The 18470-nt window shown below is 36.5% G+C and overlaps 1 pseudogene; it reads right to left on the bottom strand.

The window, feature by feature from the left end:
- LOC104845741 (poly(A) polymerase type 3-like) overlaps positions 1-10772 on the bottom strand; it is a 51247-nt pseudogene extending 40475 nt beyond the window's left edge.
- Positions 10773-18470: the final 7698 nt, after the last annotated feature.

The raw sequence follows: 18470 nt of genomic DNA, 5'->3' as shown, positions 1-18470 counted from the left end.
AGTCTGTATTTTGGAGAGGCTTAGATCCCCGCTGACTCCTTTAGCTTGACTCAAGCAAAGTTAAGCTTGCTGAAGAAAAAATTTGTCTTTCGCATGTATTCTTACTTGGGAAAAGACAAAGACTCTTTGAGTCAGATTGGCAATTGGTAACAAGTCCCATTAACCACATCGTTGTTGTTGTGGGCAGTGGAGTCAATTCTGACTCATAAGGAACATATATGACAGACTAGGACTGCCCCATAGGTTTCCTATGCTGTAATCTTTATGGGAGCAGATAGCCAGGTCTTTTCTCCCATGGAAAGGCTAGGTCCCTTTGAACCATCAAACTTTCAGATTAGCAGCTGAGCACTTATCTATTGTCCCACCAGGGCTCCTTATTTATCATATTAAAAGAACACAAATATCAGAGTACTCCATAATCACAGATTTTCAGAATCTCATGAAAATTCAAAACACTGAAAGACAAAAGAGTGTCAGGGTGTACCATTTTTCTACTATTCACATCTTTAGGTTCTTAGACACATACTTCTTTAAGGTTATGAATAAAAGTGACCTTTGCGTTACAAGCATAAAACTTCAAAATAAACTGGGGAAATGATTTGTACTACTAAGGCCTAGTCACAGAGTCCTTTTAAAAGGTACATTTTTTTTTTTTCTACCTTGACTCTTATTATTACCGTATATCTAATTCAGCTGACAAAAGTGCAGAAAGAAAAACTTTGGTATAAAATTTACAAAGGCTTGTCATCTGTAAAAAGTAAAGTTCCATTTCTCCCTTTACATTTACTGTAAGGGTGGCTGAGATGTCATATCCTTAGTACATTGAATTCCTTAGAGGAGAATCTATACAAACATAAGATGTTATTTTAGGAAGGTTTTGGGGTCATTGAAAAAAATGAAAAAAGGTAATAAGAACAGTAAAGGCTCTCTGAATTATAAAAGTTACTTTCCTACTGGCAGCCTGTTTGCATACATCAAAGATCAGTAGGGAGAACAATTCAGTGGCATATAATTATGACACTTATTGTGAATAGAGGGTTAAGATGGAAATAGGAATGTTTAATATTGGAATTTATAACTGGAGGCTATTAGCCAAAATATTTGTGCATGCTTAATGGCCTATTCCATGATGTTTAAATGCCATAGCTTTTCACATCACCCTGGGCTCTGGCAAGCAAGTATAAGAGAACCTTTTTGTCCATGGAAATCTCTCATTTGTACAAAAATGAACTCAAAGAGAATCCATAGGTAAAAAATTTTGCAACCTGCTGAACTTAATTGGAATAATTTGAAGAGATGTTTATTCATCACAGCAGTTACAGAGATGTATATTATTATCAATTGGCCTGGTCCTATGATGCACAGGAGTGAAAGAGTTACCTGAGAGTAAAGTGCTTCACTGTGGGGATTAAATTAACTCTTTATGATCAAGAGGGTCTTATGTATCAGCATCCTCTTCCATGGTGCCCAGTGATTTCCTGGAGACTGGATAAAGTCAATTTATCAGACTGCCGCTGTAAAAACAAAAATTACAATTTCCATTTGGTTCAGTTGATTTCTGCAACATATTTAGTTTGTATAATCACAGATTCCAAATCTAAAAAAAAAAAAAAAAATGCACGCAGAGACAAAAAGCATTACTTTCAGGAGCTAGTGAATGGAATAGTTTACTGGAACTTTTTCCAATGCTTATCTATTGCCTGATTCCAGGATAAGTATCTTTGCTCCCTTTTCAATAGCTCAGTTATGGGATAGCTCAGTTTGTTAAGAAGCCACTTGAAGAAAAAGTAGTAAAAACATTGTGTTCTCTATTCGGAATTCAAATATCCAGACATACCAATGTCAGTTCATTTAGAAGACACTTTATTGTTTGTAAACGAAGAAAAACAATGTTTACAGTTGTCTTTTCTTAATTTTTTTTTGAGATTTCTAAAGTTATGCCCATTTCATTTTCCCAAACTCAGTCCTATTCTTTGTCAAATTTTGATAACCATAAATCCATGCCTTCTGAAAAGAGTTCCTTAAGCTTTGAAAGTGAGGAAATGTGTATAAATAACCTATGGTCTTTTTAATTAACTTCATCCTTTTAACTAAAAATAAATAAATTAATAAATTTATTATTATTATTATTATTTTTAACTCTGAATGTCCTTATTGCTCACACATATATACATATAGTACTATTCTACGGTTTTATGGCATTAAAAAAGTTCCTGTAAAAGTAATCGTAGGTATTTTCTTTCATTGCTTTTGGAGTGGCCAGATGCCTTTAGCACAGACAGACATAATCTGTATTCTTGAGGCAGGAGTTTGATTTCCCTAAATCAGAAACTACTACGGCAACCTTGTCATTGCAATCAGACATACTCTTTTGTGTTCTATATCCCACTGATGTCTCATCTCTTCAGTGTAGTACACAGGCTGTAAGGAAAAAATTTTTTTTTTGAAATTTGCTGGAAAGGGCTGAACCAATAGCAATAAAAACGAACAAAACCTGCCACTATTGGGAGGTTAATGTATGTATTAATATATATATTCATGTATATGTAAATAAATATATACACACACATACACATACATATATAAGCATGAAAGAGAAACAAGGATTATAGACTAGAATTGGAAAAGGAAAAAGTATTTTACTTTTTTTTTTTATATATATAATATGTAAAAGGAGCTCCGGTTGTGCAGTGGTTAAGCACTTGGCTGCTTACTGAAAGTTCAGCAGTTCAAACCCACCAGTCAATCCGCGGAAGAAAGATGTGGCAGTCTGCTTCCTCAAAGATTTGCAGACTTGGAAACTCTATGAGGCAGTTCTACTCTGTCCTATGGGGCTGCTATGAGTGGGACTAAACTTGATGGCAACAGGTTTTGATAATATGTAAAAAAGATTATAAAAAGATCATATACATATATATAACTGAGGATAGGGTTGCTATGAGTCAGAATTGACTTCACTGCACCAGGTTTGTTTGTTTGTTTTGGTGGCACAGTGAGTGGTTAAGAGCCCTGCTGCTAACCAAAAGGTCACAGCTAGAACCCACCAGCTTCTCTTTGGAAACCCTATGGGGGCAGTTCTACTCTGTCCTATAGGGTCACTATGAGTCAGAATCCACTCAGCATCAACTAGTTTTTTTTTAATATTATATTATATTTTAATATAATTAAAATGCATTTCCTCCTTTATTTAAAATGAAAACCAAGTATGCATTTAAGTTTCAATTAAGTATTACCCTGTTTGTCTACTCTTTTCCCTCTAAATATCAACTACAAATGATAGAAAGAAAACAATTACATTCTAGCCAATTTGGGAAAAGAAAAAATGAGAGTAAAAATTTCTATACAATTACTAATTTTTCAATGTTTTGTCTATTTCCTATAGTAATTAAAAACGCATTCTGCTATTCATACTATAATAAAAAAGGAAGGTTATCAAAATGGCAAAAAAAATTTAAATTATTTTTAATGGTGATTTTTTCATATTTATAATAGAAAAATTGATAATACTTTAAAGAAAGTCAAGTATTTAAACCAGATATAATTATTAGAACATCATAAAAAAATACCGAGCATCAACTTGGCATTGTTCCTACACTCAACCAAAAAACCAAACCCGTTGCCGTGAAGTTGATTCCAACTCAGAGCGACCTTGTAGGACAGAGTAGAACTGCCCTATATGATTTCCAAGACTGTAATCTTTATGGAAGCAGACTGCCACGTTTCTCCTGCAGAGAGGCTGGAGGTTCAAACTGCCAAACTTTCTGGTTAGCACCAGAGCACCTTAACCACTGTGCAACCAGGGCTGTTTTCATTCCTACACTGAACACTATAATAAACTGCACTTTGAAGTCTTGAATCAGAAAGGTGGGGCAAGTTATGCAGTTTCGTTACATTGTTTATTTGTTGACCTCTCGCTTTTTCTAGTGTCACCTCACAAAAGGAGTGAAAGACTCAGTATAGCGTCTCCTTAAGATCCCTGTTTCTCCTTTACATCTCTTCTGCGTAAGGTGAGAGGCACAGAGGCAGAGGAGAAGATAACTATGCATTTGAGTCATAAAAGCAGGCAATAGCATTTCCTTAGTACAAGACTGAAAGTGGTCATGCGCAAAAAGTTGGGTATAAGTCAACAAGGAATTTCAATGTAATTAAATACCAATGAGAAAAAGAAAGACAAAATCTAGCTCAGATTAAATGGAATGATAAAAAGTTGCTTACAGATAACCAAATATTGCCTGTGTAATCTCATGTTGGCAAAACCAAAAACACTTTGAAAAAAAAATTCTATTTCCATTTTTGCTTTAATAATAAAATATTTCTTTATATCTTATTTTATGTTAACGTCACATGTTTTCAGCATCGAAGCTCCCAGAATTTTGAACTCATCTTCATTTTGGATTATTTTAAGGAGAACTCTCTGTGAACATGACTGCTTACTGAAGGGCATATGATGATAACTGATAGTAATAGTATGGTGATAAAATAGAGGTATATATGAGTTTGCTATTAATACCACTTTGGAAAGTATTTCCCTAGGGCATTAAACATCAAATCAAATTTTAGAGATGATAATGACAGCAGTGCTAGAAGCAAATCTAAAAAAAAAAAAATCACTGCCTAGCAACTGAAAGATTTATCTGTATCTCAACCTGCTCTTTGTTAGCACCAGCGTGTTAATTTATAAATGGTTAGAAAATATCCTCAGCCTATGGGAAATGAGAAAGACATGATAAACATGTTAAACATGAAATAATTGAAACTTGATATACTCTATATGACCAATACCATCCTAAAATCTGGGAAGACTTTGTCTTGAGTGCCTTGCTTTGGAGAGACCCTCTATTGTGTCCTCCAGCATCACCTCTCCTGTGGGGGAAAGTTTTGGCAAGTTAATGGGATATGCCCACCTATCATGTGGAACTCCCTTCTAGATGATCTGGAGCCTTGGAATTCTCTACAATATCCAGTGGGTAACTAACTTGTCAAGGCCACAAGGCTTGACCCCAAAGCCAAGTAGCAGAGTGGGCTCTAAACCTGGATCTGTCTAAATTCGTTTGTGTTCTTACCTACTTTCTCTACTGAATTAACAATTGATACAGTACTGCTCTTTAGAAAACATATACTGACATACATCCTAACTTTAAGAACCAAGAGAAATAAAAGTATTTTTTAACTTTCTCAATTTTTCTGCTATATAATTCTTCCTAGTACTATTTTCTAGATCTCTACCACTACCCCCACGTAGAAGCTGATAAAATGACATTAAACATTAACTAGTAATTCTGAGTGTTATGGGATTCCAGCCACTTTGATTTGATTATTAGAAGACCAGCTAAACCCTCCAAAAGCAGTAATTTTCATTGTGTTCCAGCAAGTAGCAGGCATTATGCATTTTACCCTTGAGTCTTCATTGTCTAATAGGTGCAAAACTACACCAGGTTTATTTTTGTTCAGTATTTTCACTTTAATCCTTTTATTTCCAACTTTCTGAGTCATTATATTTAAGACGTATCTCTTAGTGGTTGTACAACATGATGAACATGATCAATGTCATTGAGTTGTATGTATGAAGAAAGTTGAAATGGCAAATGTTTCTTTGCTTAATATATATTTACCACAATAAAACATTATATGGTTTTATTTTTATCCATACTGACAATCTTTTAACGGCAATATTTAATTCATTTATATTTAATATAATTAGTTATATGCATGGGTTTATATGTACAATCTTATTATTTGCTTTTCTATTTGTCTTACCTTTAGTGTTAATTTTTCTCTCAAAATTTTATATTAGCCTATTTTCCACCTCTATTAATTTGTAAATTATATTTTGTATTGCCATTCTTTTACGTGACTCTGGAGATTACAAAACTCATTCTTACCATATTAAAGCTTACTGCTTCATAGGTAATGCTAGGCTTTAAAACAAAACAAAACAAAACAAAACCCATTGCCACTGGGTTGATTCTGACTTATAGCAACCCTGTGGGACAGAGTAGAATTGCCCCATACGGTTTCCAAGGCCATAAATCTTTACGGAAGCAGACTGCCACATCTTTCTCCCATGGAGCAGCATCTTAATTAATTTAGTGATATTAATTACGAACTGTCGACCTTTTGGTTAGCAGCTGAGCTCTTAACCATTGTATCAGCTGTACCTAGCTCCTATGCTGAAATTTAAAAATAAATAAATAAATAATTCTTTTGTTTAATTGCATGTATTTCTTTCCTGCCTTTTATATTATTGTTGACATGCAGTTTAATTCTATATTTTAAACATTGTTATTATTATTACATAGCAAGATATAACAATATGCATTAAATATTTATATAGATTTACCTACATATTTACTATTTTCATTGCTCTTCATTTCTTTCTACATTTCTATTTCCAACTAAGTTTATTTTCCTTCTACCAAGGATCTTCATTATTATTCCCTTTGGTGTGGTTTGAGGTTTGCATTCACGGGTTTATTAAAAAAAAAAAAAATCTTCTTCAAGTTTGAAGTAAGCATTTCCTGGGTATAAATTCTAAGTTGTCAGTTATTTTCTTTTAGCATTTTATTTTAATTTATTTTGTTTATTTTAATTTTATACTGAACTTTAGATGAAGGTTTACAGAACAAACTAGTTTCTCATCAAACAGTACACACATTGTTAAATGACCTTGGTTAAAAACCCCACAACATATCAACACTCTCCCTTCTCAACGCTGGTTTCCCTATTATCAGCTGTCCTGTTCCTTCCTACCTTCCAATCCCTGCCCCAGGGCTGGTGAGCCCCTTAGTCTTGTTTTGTTCCATAGGACTGTTCAATCTTTGGCTAAAGGGTGAACGTCAGGAGTGGCCTCATTGCTGAGCTGAAAGGGTATCCAGGGGCCATACTCTCAGGGTTTTTCCTGAGTCTGGTCTTTCTTTTTGAGTTAGAATTTTGTTCTACATTTTTCTCCAGCTCTGTCCAGGACCCTCTATTGTGATCCCTGTCAGAGCAGTCAGCAGTGGTAGCCGGGCACCATCTAACTGTACTGGACCCAGTCTGGTGCAGGCCGTGGTAGATGTGGTCCATCAGTCCTTTGGACTAATCTTTCCCTTTGTATTTAGTTTTCTTCATTCTTCCTTGTTCCCAAAGGGGTGAGACCAGTGGAGTATCTTAGATGGCCACTCACAGGCTTTTAAGACCCCAGTCACCACTCACCAAAGTGGAATGTAGAATATATTCTTTATAAACTCTGTTATGCCAATTGAGCTAGATATTCCCCAAGACCATGTTCTCCACAGCCCTCAGCCCAGCAACTTGGTCCCTCAGGGAGTTTGGATGTATCTCTGGAGGTTCCATCGCCTTGCCTTGTACATTTTGTGCTGGCTTCCCCAATATTTTGTACTTTCTTATCCTTCACCAAGTTACTACTTATCTATTGTCTATTAAGTGTTTTTCCATCCCCACTCCTCCCCACCCTTGTAACCATCAGATTGTTTCTTTTTGTATGTAAACCTTTTCATGAGTTTTTACAGTAGTGATCTTTTACAATATTTGTCCTTTAGTGACTAACTTATTTCACTCAGCATAATGTCTTCCAGATGCATCCATGTTATGAGATACTTCACAGATTCATCATTGTTCTTTAGCATTACGTAATACTCCATAGTGTTTTTTTTTTTTTTTTTTGTGGTGCTAACGTTTTCTTTGTTCCTCTTACTCTCCTGTGCTGAGTTCATTTTGTTTATGGGTTTCTTTTGTTTTTGTAGATTTTGTTTTTATTGAGGCTTTGTTTTTCTTTTTTGTTTTGATGAGTAGGTTTGTTAAAATTCTTTGTGGTTACCTTGAAATTTACCCTTATCTTCCTAGGTTTGAACCAGTCTATTTTTACTCGGTATCGCTTTGCCTTCCTCTCCATTAGAAAGTTCTATACCTATACCGTTTATTTCCTCTTTTATTGTTCTGATGTTGTTGTCATTTACAGATTAACCTTTCTGGTTCCCTGTTGCAATTGTTTTGGTTTTGGATAGTTCTTGAGAGTTCATTTCCTAGGTTGGTATCTGGCTAGTAAAATCTTGCCTCCTAGATTCAGGATGTGGTCTGATGCTGTCTGTTCTCAGACCGAAGAACTCGCTTCAATAATTCTTGTAATTTTGGTTTGGTTTTTACATATTCCCTAATTTCTGTTTATCTGGAAGTGTCCTAATTTCACCATTATCTCTGAATGAAAGTTTTGCAGGATATATTATTCTTGGTTGGCAATGTTTTTCTTTCAAGGTTTTATATATGTCATCCCATTGCCTTCTTGCCTGCATGGTTTCTGCTGAATAATCAGAGTTTAGTTTTATCATTTCTCCTCTGTATGTCACTTTTTTTCTCTAGCTGCTCACAGGATTTTTTTCTTTGTCTTTGGTTTTAGCAAGTGTGATTATGGTATGCCTTGGTGTTTTTCTTTTGGGGTCTATTCTACATGGAGTTTGTTGAACTTCTTAGATGGTCAGGTTTTCATCATTCATGATACTAGGGAAGTTTTCTGTCAGTAGTTCTTCAATGATCCTCTCTGTGTTTTCCATTTTCTCTCCCTGTTCTGAAACTCTGATCACTTGCAAGTTTTTGGTTTTGATTGTATCCCACGTAATTCTCAGGGTTTCTTCATTTTTCTTCTTTCTTTTTTCCGATTTTTCCTCAAACAGAGTTGTATCCAAGTGTTTGTCTTCAATTTTGCTGATTCTGTCTTCTATCATTCCAAACCTACTCCTCAGCCTTTCTATGACCCTGTCCATTTCTGAAATCTTGTTGTTTATCTTCTGGATTTCTAATTGTGAATTTATTTTGACCTTTTGTTCCTGTATTATTTTCCCGATTTGTTCCATTTTTTTGTCTGTATTTTCCATGAATTTGTCTGCCTTTTCCATAAACTTGCCTATTTTTTCCTCATTTTTGTCTGTTTTTTGCTTCAACTCTTGGATTGCTCTGGATATTAGAGATTTGAATTCCCTATCAGTTAGTTCTAGTGCCTTTGCTACTGGAAAGTCATCTGGTGTTTTATTTTGGATGTCTCCTGGAACCATCTCGTCCTTTTTTTTTTTTTTATTTTTTATATGTTTTGATATTGTCTGCTGTCTTCAGGACATTCAGTAGTTACAGTAGTTATTTTCTTCATTTCTTGATTGTAGATTTGTTTGTTTTGTCCTGCTCATTTGTTTTATTTGGTTATGTCTGAGCAAGCAGGCTGTGCGTTCTTTGTTGTTTGGTTGTCTGTAGTCGATGGTACTCTTCACCTCCTGGTCCAATGGGCAGGGCCAGTCACTCAGCTATGGTGCAGCAGGGCAGATCCAGCTGAAGGGGAGGGACTGGGGTGGGCTGTTTTTGTCACATACTAGGGCCGACAGGGTGGGCCAGGAATCAGTGCTGGCCAGGTTCCAGTAGGCCATACCTGTGCTGCTCGGGGGTGTGATGCTCAGTGAATGGAGCAGGCAGGGAGGAAAGAGAGGGGAGGTTGTGGTGTGTGGAGCTAACAGGGGTATGAGAAAGAGGAGAGAGAGAGAAACAGGAGCCAAAAACAAACAAGCAAACAAACAAACAAAAAAATACTGCTAAGGGAGCTTGCCATTGGAGTGGATAGATGAGAAACTGAGAAATGCAGAAAAGCAAAGAGGAAAAAAAAAAAAAAGAGAGAGAAAAAGGGAAACAGAAAGAAAGATAACTAGATAAAATTTGGAAAAGTAAAAGAAAGCCCCCAGGAGTCTCAGAGTCCCACCAGTGGGGCTGCTAAGATTGGGGAAGTGGTCCCCAGGGTGTGCACTATAGCCTGGATAGAGAGGATATAGATGTCACACAGCGCCAGATATTCAGGAGACAAGAAAAGAAGATAAGTGTAGAGAGACGAGAACTGAGAAATGGTGACAGACAGAAAAGGAAAAAGAGAGAAAAAAGAAGAAAAGAAAGTGAGAGAGAGAGATGAAAGAAAGAAAGAAAGGAAAAAAAGAAAGAAAGAAATGCCCCCAAGGGATCCTACCTACTTGGCCGCAGATTTGGGGAGCAGCTCCTAAGCCATGCAGTGCAGCCTGGCTAGAAGGGGCTCTCAAGCTGCGAAAAGAAAAAGAAAACAAACAAAGCAAAACAAAACAGAACAGAACAAAGCAAAACAAGGGGAAAAAAGTCCCAGGAATCCCACCAGCGTGGTGTCATGGGCTGGAGGAGTTGTTCCCCAGTCAAGCGTGGCTTCACAGCCTTTCAAGAAGAATCAAAGATGGCATACGGAGTGAGGTGTTCCCGAGAAGTGAGGAGGAGGTGGTAGGAGACAGAAGAAACCAAAAGGAGATGGAAAGAACCAACTCCAGCTCAGGCGCCCGGCCAGTGTGGGCAGGGCGAATCCAAACAGCCTGAGGCCAAGGTAGTTGCCTCCAGACCAAGAGACTGTGGCTGGCAGGAAGCAAAGGAGGCCAAAGGGGGGAAGAAAAAGAGGGGGGGTTAGAAAACCGTATATTGCCCATTACTGGGTGCTCTGTCTTCTGCTGGGAATTGGGTGAAGCTGCTTTCTTGTACTCCCTTTCCGCTGATCTCTGACATGGGTAGGGCAAATCCAAGTGGCATGGATGCTGTGCTTCCCAGCCAGCTGAGCCACTGCAGCCAGCCAGGAAGCTCGGAGGTAGAGCAGTAGGGAGAGAATGGGGGTGAGAAAGCGTGTATCGCTGGTTACTGGGTGCTGTGTCTCCTGCTGGGAGTTCTGCGAAGCTGCTTTCCTGTAATCCCTGTCCCCGATCCCTGACAGGAGTCCAAGATGGTGGATCCATGCTGCGTTAGGTGATGGGGCCTACAGCACATCTCTCTCCTCACTCTCTGTCCTCTGTCAGTTTCTTATTGCATTCAGTGCTTGGTTGAGTTCTTTATCTCTTCATTTCACCCTTTAGGCTCCAGGAATGATGTTTGTCTCTGTTTTACTTTGCTGTGCAGGGACCACGTGATGCTTCTGTCTATGGTGCCATGTTGGCCGAAAGTCTCTTTTAGCCTTTTAAAAGATAACTTGTACTGTGTACTATTTTCCATCCTTCCTCTTGAGAACCCAGCTCCTTGTCTTATTGTCATTGCATTAAAGGAAATGCACATTTATTCCTGTCTGCTTTTTAAATGTATTCTTTGGTTTTTCCTTTAAGGGTATACTCAAACCAAACTCACGGCCATAGAGTCGATTCCTACTCATAGCGACCCTATAGGACAGAGTAGAACTGCCCCATAGAGTTTCCAAGGAGCGCCTGGAAGATTCGAACTGCTGACCTCTTGGTTAACACCCATAGCGCTTAACCACTACACCACCAGGGTTTCCTTTAAGTGTATAGAGATTATTTAACATACGGTGTGATTTTTTTCATCATTTTGCAAATTTCTCATTCAATATCTTTTTAAATATAATTTCTGTCTCATTTTTTCTCTCCTTCTCTTCTGGACCCTGATGACACATTGCTTCTTACACGCTTTATTGTATGCTCCTTTCCTTGTGCTTTCTGAACATCATCATGGATTCTTTCACCCCACCTATCTTGCAGTTCACTAACCCTCTCTTTTGCTATGTCCAGTCTTCTCTCTTCTGCTATGTCCAATTTTCTACTTAATCCACTCCAATTCAATACATTCACTTTTTTAGTTATATAACCGATCTTTATAGATATTAGTTTTGGGGTAAAATTCTTCATCTGTTTTCCCTTTCATCTATTTTTGAGAATATAAATCATGGCTTATAAAATTGCCAAGATTGCTAACTTTAAGCCTGTTTTGACTGTCAGATTTTTCTTGTTGTTTGTGATGTGTGTGTGCGTGTATGTATCAGTTTCTTGTTATGCTTTGTAAGTTAGTCGACTACCAGACTTTCTGCATGATAATTAATAGAGGTTCTTGATTTTGTCTTCCTGCAGAGAGAATTTATCCTATCCTTTGATAGAAAGAGGTGAGGCAAAGTTACCCTAATCCATTGGTTACTCACCTGATTAATGACTGTGAAAAAAATAGAATAGGTTTTATAAGGTTCCACTTGCTGCTTGTTTAACCCAGATTCTAGCATATAGCTCTCTAGAGAGCCCAAATGAGATACTGTGGTCCTTACCAGAAACTTTCCATTTTTTTCCCCCATGTGGTAAGTATGTATAGTTAAAAAAAAAAAAAAAGATTGCCATTTCAACATATTTTACATGTATAATTGAGTGGCATTAATTATGTTCATCATGTTGTACAACTATCACCATTATCCATTTCCAGATGTTAACAGAAAGTCCTAAACTATAGATATTCCCTCTTCAAGATCATGAGATTTTATAAAGTTCCATTCTGCTGTTTAGAAAATGTAATAATTCAACTAATGCCTAGAAGCAAAACTGTTGAATATCAGGTTCACTTTCTTAGACTGCATGTCTTAATCAACTCTAGTTTCTGTAATTCTTGATTACTTTGGTAGCACACACTCCATTTTCTGCTTCTGCATCCCTGTATGGCTCTCAAAATTTCTTCTTTGATAAAAGCTCTTTTGAACATTATCTTTGTACTTCTGCCCTACTTGTTGTGATCCAGAACTATACCAAGAATTGACTTCTGTGATGTAGGTTCTTCTCTTTTTAGATTTTCCTTGTTTCTAAGATCTTGACCTCTTAAGTCCTGATTGCCTTGTGAGCTCACCAATATCTTCAAATATATTTTTTAAAAGATTTTGTAACTGAATTTTATAAATATTCTTGACTAGATCATTTGTCTGTTTCAAGATAATATATCACAGTATGAAGCAGAAGTCTCCAGAAAAATATAGTTTATGAAATAGAGATATTGATATCTATTGTGGTGATAGAAATTTATAGAAGCAACCACATACTGAAAAAAAAAAAAAACCTTCTGTTTAGATGAGTCATGTACACAGTATTATATCATAATGTTGAATATGAAAAAGTACAACTATTGTTCTGCCTTCCATAATTTTATCACATCCTCATTTCTAGGAAATAATGCTTAAAACTTTTATGATTTTTTAAAGCATAGATCTGTCTTTGCTGACTAAGGGGTTCTAACCCAAAATTAATTTACTTATGCTGAAAATAAAAATTACTAAAACATTTTAGGATGTCTTTTAAAATCTTTCTCCTCTTATACTTCTCCTGAACTCTTTAGATTTGCTATTATCGGAAGCAAGATGTTTTAAAACCAGTCCATTAATTGCTTCACAGGCAGCAATAATACATGGGCACTGGTATTATTCATGGAAAACATGTTTGCTATTTTAATTCAGATTTTATTCCAGTGCTTTGAAAAAGGCTATGTATATTTACTGTATCCCACTTTGTTTAGGTAGGAAATTCTATGCAGGTTTAATAGACTGTTCATCTAGTCCAACTAATATTTTTAAGCACTTTGTAAGTATAACAAGGGAAAGATAGATACACTGATGGGATATAAATTGGAATACAAAAATACCCTGAAGGAGAAACAAACACTTGCATGCCTAATTGTCAAACAGGGAATAAAGAGATTAAGTGTTAAAATTGGATGATGGTGATCATTTTATTGACTTCAGAATCATAAATTTTAATAATCACACTCTAGCACACAATTAGGAACCTAGTTTTTTTTCACAAGGAAAACCTATATCATCACAAGGAGATATCTATTTAAGTATTAATAGTGTTCATTAATTTTATTTAGCACACAATTAGGAACCTAGTTTTTTTTCACAAGGAAAACCTATATCATCACAAGGAGATATCTATTTAAGTATTAATAGTGTTCATTAATATTGAGTTCAAAATAATAGATTATTAGATTGAAAGTCCCCAATCTTGAGGTAAGCTCTTATACAACCAAAAAACCAAACCCAGTGCCGTCGAGTCGATTCTGACTCATAGTGACCCTATAGGACAGAGTAGAACTGCCCCATAGAGTTTCCAAGGATAGCCTGGCAGATTCCAACTGCCGACCCTTTGGTTAGCAGCCGTAGCACTTAACCACTACACCACCAGAATTTCCAAGCTCTTACAGTCAAGGCTTATTTTATGTAAGCCTAATTTTCACAGGTTGCAGTCATTATAAACTATCTTATAAAGTGTTGATTGAAGAGTTTTAAACAATATTTTTTTCTAATACTAGAATCTATATCAGACATTGTCCAATGGTAATGAACATTCTATAACTTTTTAATTCTAATTATTTCCTTTCTGTATGTAGAAAACAAAGACATTTAAATACAATAAAAAGGAACACATCCTATAGGGAACAATGAATACATTTATATGGCAAGATACCCAGATAATTTACCTGGGTATTTTTATACTGCTGTCATTCATTTTTTATGTGCTTATTTCTTCTTTAACTTAGAACTAGTTCTCTACCATAGTGATAAGGACCTAAAGGAATGATGGTTTCTATACGCCATAAACAACAAAAATATAAACAAAACCATTCACATTTTGCGCTGTTGATGATATGTGATAATGGGTGATTGTGACATAAAGTTATGTACACAAAGCTGTGTACACGATGTACACAGAGTTCATACTCAGAAAACACAATGTGATGTTACAAAGAATAAACACACCCTTTATATGTCACCAGACATATGTCATTTGCAAATCCAAGTTTTGAATATTTTTTAAAGATGACTGAACAAAAGTTTCTATTTTTGGATGGAGCTGCCTTTTGTATGGACCATGTCGTGTGTGCACATGTTGGTTGCCATTTAGAAGCAAGTCAGAAATAACATTGCAGTGTATTGAGCATGGTTGTGGAGACACAGTGTTTCCACTGAACATATGTTTAGCTTGTGTGAATTCTTTTATCTTTATGCAGAAAAAATTTGTATTAACTGTGTAAAACCATGAAACTATGTCTCGAATATGGCCTTAACTGTCTGCATTTTATTCATTTGTGATTAAGTAAATGCTGACTAATCTAGGGCTTAGACTGGAAGATTCTCAATAAAATAAGGACACCAAATGTGGTTTGTCTAACAAAACTAAACTAAGCACACTTATTTTTCCAGAGGTTAACATAAAGAATTTTAAGGAAAAAAGTTGCATAATTGTATAAGTCCTACTTCCTGGTTTTATTATAGATTGAAAGTGCCCAAGATAGATTCAGTATTCAAAGAATTTCCTGTGACACGAACATGACTGGAAAAATAATTTTCAACATTAAATTTGGTGAACTGCTGAACTTCGTTAATATTTTTTGCAGTGTTCAATTTAATTTTAATAAATTGCACAGCTCTGGCAGCAGAGTGAAGTCTAAAGATTGAAAGCCTGAATAGGTCAAAGGAAAAGTTGGCTTGCCAATGAAAGCCTGTTAAAACACTAACTAGAAAATTAGGCAGGAAAAACAGTTAAAAAAAAAATATTTTGAGTATCTTTGATCATCACCAGGTTGAAAAGAAGTAATATGACAAACAGGAAATTACAAAGAATAACTATTTTGACTGTAGTGGAAATAGCAGCTTAGGTAGCCACAGTTCAAACTAAATGCATAATATTTTCCTGGAATTTAAAGAAAAACTATCCAGATGTCCAAACATTCTACTCAATGCAGCTTTTATTTGGAGTTTGGCAAGCCTTCAGAAAACTAGTAGTCGATTTTAGCTAGACTATTTTTTCCAGCCTATTTACATAATTTCGTATATATTTTGTGTATCTGCATTATATTTTGTAGCAGTGGCCGTATTTAATTTTAGCTTCTCTGAAAATTTTCTATTTGTTTGCATGGATTATTTTATTGCTTCCCATCAAAATGCTTTGTGGATAAATTCAATACTTAAGCTTGTGAACAACTGTTGCAAAGAGTGGTGAAGACAGACTTATATAATGACATCATTAAATCCTCTATTAAGTGCCTTCATGTAATTGCACCATACTGGTTAAAACCTCTGGTGGCACAGCGGTTAAGAGTTTACCTGTTAATCAAAAGGTCAGGAGTTTGAATCCACCAGCCACTCCTTGGAAACCCTATAGGGCACATCTACCCTGTCCTATAGGGTAACTATGAATTGGGGAGTTGACTCAATGACAGTGGGTTTGGTTTGGTTAATAGCTTGTCTGCTAACCAAAAAGTTGGCAGTTCGAATCCAACAGCTGCTCCTTGAAAGCCCTAAAGGGTAGTTCTACTAGGTCCCATAGGGTAATTATGATTCAGAACCAACTTGACAGCAATGGCTCTCAAATAGAAAAAACATCTACCCTAAGGAAGGAAATTGAAATACTTTCTTATTTACAGATTTCACACAAAAGTATGTTTATGTTTAGGATTTAAATATGCTACATAAAAATATTTCTTCATGAATTTTGATTTTGTGTCATCACATGATAAGTCCTCACTTATAAAAATTTTATTATGAAAATACAGATATATAAAAAACTAGCTGGTTGTCAATAAATGATTGTAGAGTCAGCAACAAAAATAGCAAATATTAATTTAGTAGATACTTAGTCTGTTTGGATTATTTGGTTAAAATTTAAGAACTGGTTACTCTTTTATTAGGTACTATAATTATACCAATTTCAGTTTTGTGGAGAACGTGGTGTATCTAGTGAGTTCCCTGAGCACAGGCCCATTGCAGCATTGAATTTCCTCTGATATTAACTCTTTGGTCGAAAGTAATGAGGCATGAAGTACCCTGAGGATGGCCAGGATGTTCTGTAAGGGTGTGGACAGTAGTTTCAGCAGAGTCACTGAAGGCAGGGAAGACAACTCTGTATTCAGTGTAAATGTCTATTCCAATAAGAACAGTGTTATACCTCTTCCATGGTGGAAATTGTCAAATGTAATCAGTTTGCTACCAGGTAGATAGCTGCCCACTCTGGGCAATAGCGCCCGGTGTTGGCTTCCGATGCTGGCAGATTGGGCATTCATCAGGCTGTAGCCAGGCTGGCCTTGGTGAGTAAAAGACAAAGTTACTGAGACCACGTCTAATCTCCATTCTTTCATCGTAGCTGCTTTATTCATGAACCCATTGGCTGGGAGAAGAAGTGGACTGTTATCCCTGGATCAAATCATTCTATTCACCTGATGAAATATTCTGCCGCTTAGGTCACCTTTTAGTGAGCATTCACAGGGGACACAAATATCTTGACATTCTATATGCATGTAAACCCTGGTGGCATATTGGTTAAGTGCTACAGCTGCTAACCAAGAGGCTGGCAGTTCAAATCTGCCAGGCGCTCCTTGGAAACTCTATGGGGCAGTTCTACTCTGTCCTATAGGGTCACTATGAGTCGGAATCGACTCGACAGCAGTGGGTTTGGTTTTTTTTTAATCTTCATACCTCTTCCATAGACTTCCTTGGGAAAGTGATTAATTTTTAAATCATGTTCCTAACAAGTCCCTAATGGTCCAAACAAACTATTGGCTAAATCCTACAAATTGGTATAAGCTTGTACCTCTATCCATTACTCTTTCCAGGCAAAATGAATAAACAGATGAACTGCTTGAAGTTCTGCCCATTGGGATGATTCCCTTCCCCACTGTCACTCAGAGTTGTCTCAGTGGGGATGAAGTGCTACAACTGCCCATTTTCAGGAGGTACTTGCATATTATGAGGAATCATCAGTAAAACAGACCCAAGTTTTTATTTCCTCAGCCAACCTGTCATAGCAAACTTTCCATAAGATCATAGTTTTGAAATGAGAGAAAGGGTGATACATAAGTGCTATGGACATTTGGGCCACTTCCTCGTGCAACTTAATTGTGCATTCAAGGTCAGTTTGAGCCTGAACATTGTAGTGCTCCTAGACATGCCCAACTTTATGACTTAGTGGGTCAGACAGTACTCAATTCATGACAGGCAGTTCAAGTTACACGGTAATTTGGTGGCCTGTGGTAAGGCAATTCATCTCTACTAAGACCCAGTAGCAAGCTAAGCTGTGTCTAAAAGGAGAGTAGTTATCTACCGGGGATCTATGCTTTGCTCCAAATTCTAATTTTCTGTGCTCTGATTCACCTATACGGTGCTGCCAAAGCCTCCATATAGCATGTTTGTAAACAGAAAGAAAAAAACAGTCAATCCTTTGCTTGGAATTCTCTAAGTTCACCAGTTACAAGTTTTGCTTTCCACATAACTTCAGAAAACTTCTTTTTTCTAAGCTTTCTGTCACTACGTACCAAGGATATGCCTCCCTCCATTTTCCATGAACTTTTTCCTCACTTCCTTGGAGTCCTCACTGGCAGCTCCTAGCTCCTTAAAGTCCACATTTCTACCAACCACCTGTTTCAAGCTTTCTCTATCGTGCTCCTTAAAATATTTCAGTCTCCACTCACTGATTCCAAAATGCTTCCCACATTTTTACGTATTTTTTACAGCAACCTCCTGGTATCAATCTGTGTTACTTTTCCATGGCATGCAACAGAGTACCAAAAACCTAATAGCTTAAAACAACACACATTTATTATGTCACAGTTACCATGGGTCAGGAGTCCAGGCAAGGCTTACCTGGGTGCTCTGCAAGACTGCAAACAAAGTATCTGCCAGTACTTGG

The sequence above is a fragment of the Loxodonta africana genome, chromosome 14 (genome assembly GCF_030014295.1).
Source record: "Loxodonta africana isolate mLoxAfr1 chromosome 14, mLoxAfr1.hap2, whole genome shotgun sequence".
Taxonomy (NCBI): Eukaryota; Metazoa; Chordata; class Mammalia; order Proboscidea; family Elephantidae; genus Loxodonta; species Loxodonta africana.
This window is presented reverse-complemented; position numbering and strand designations above follow the sequence as displayed.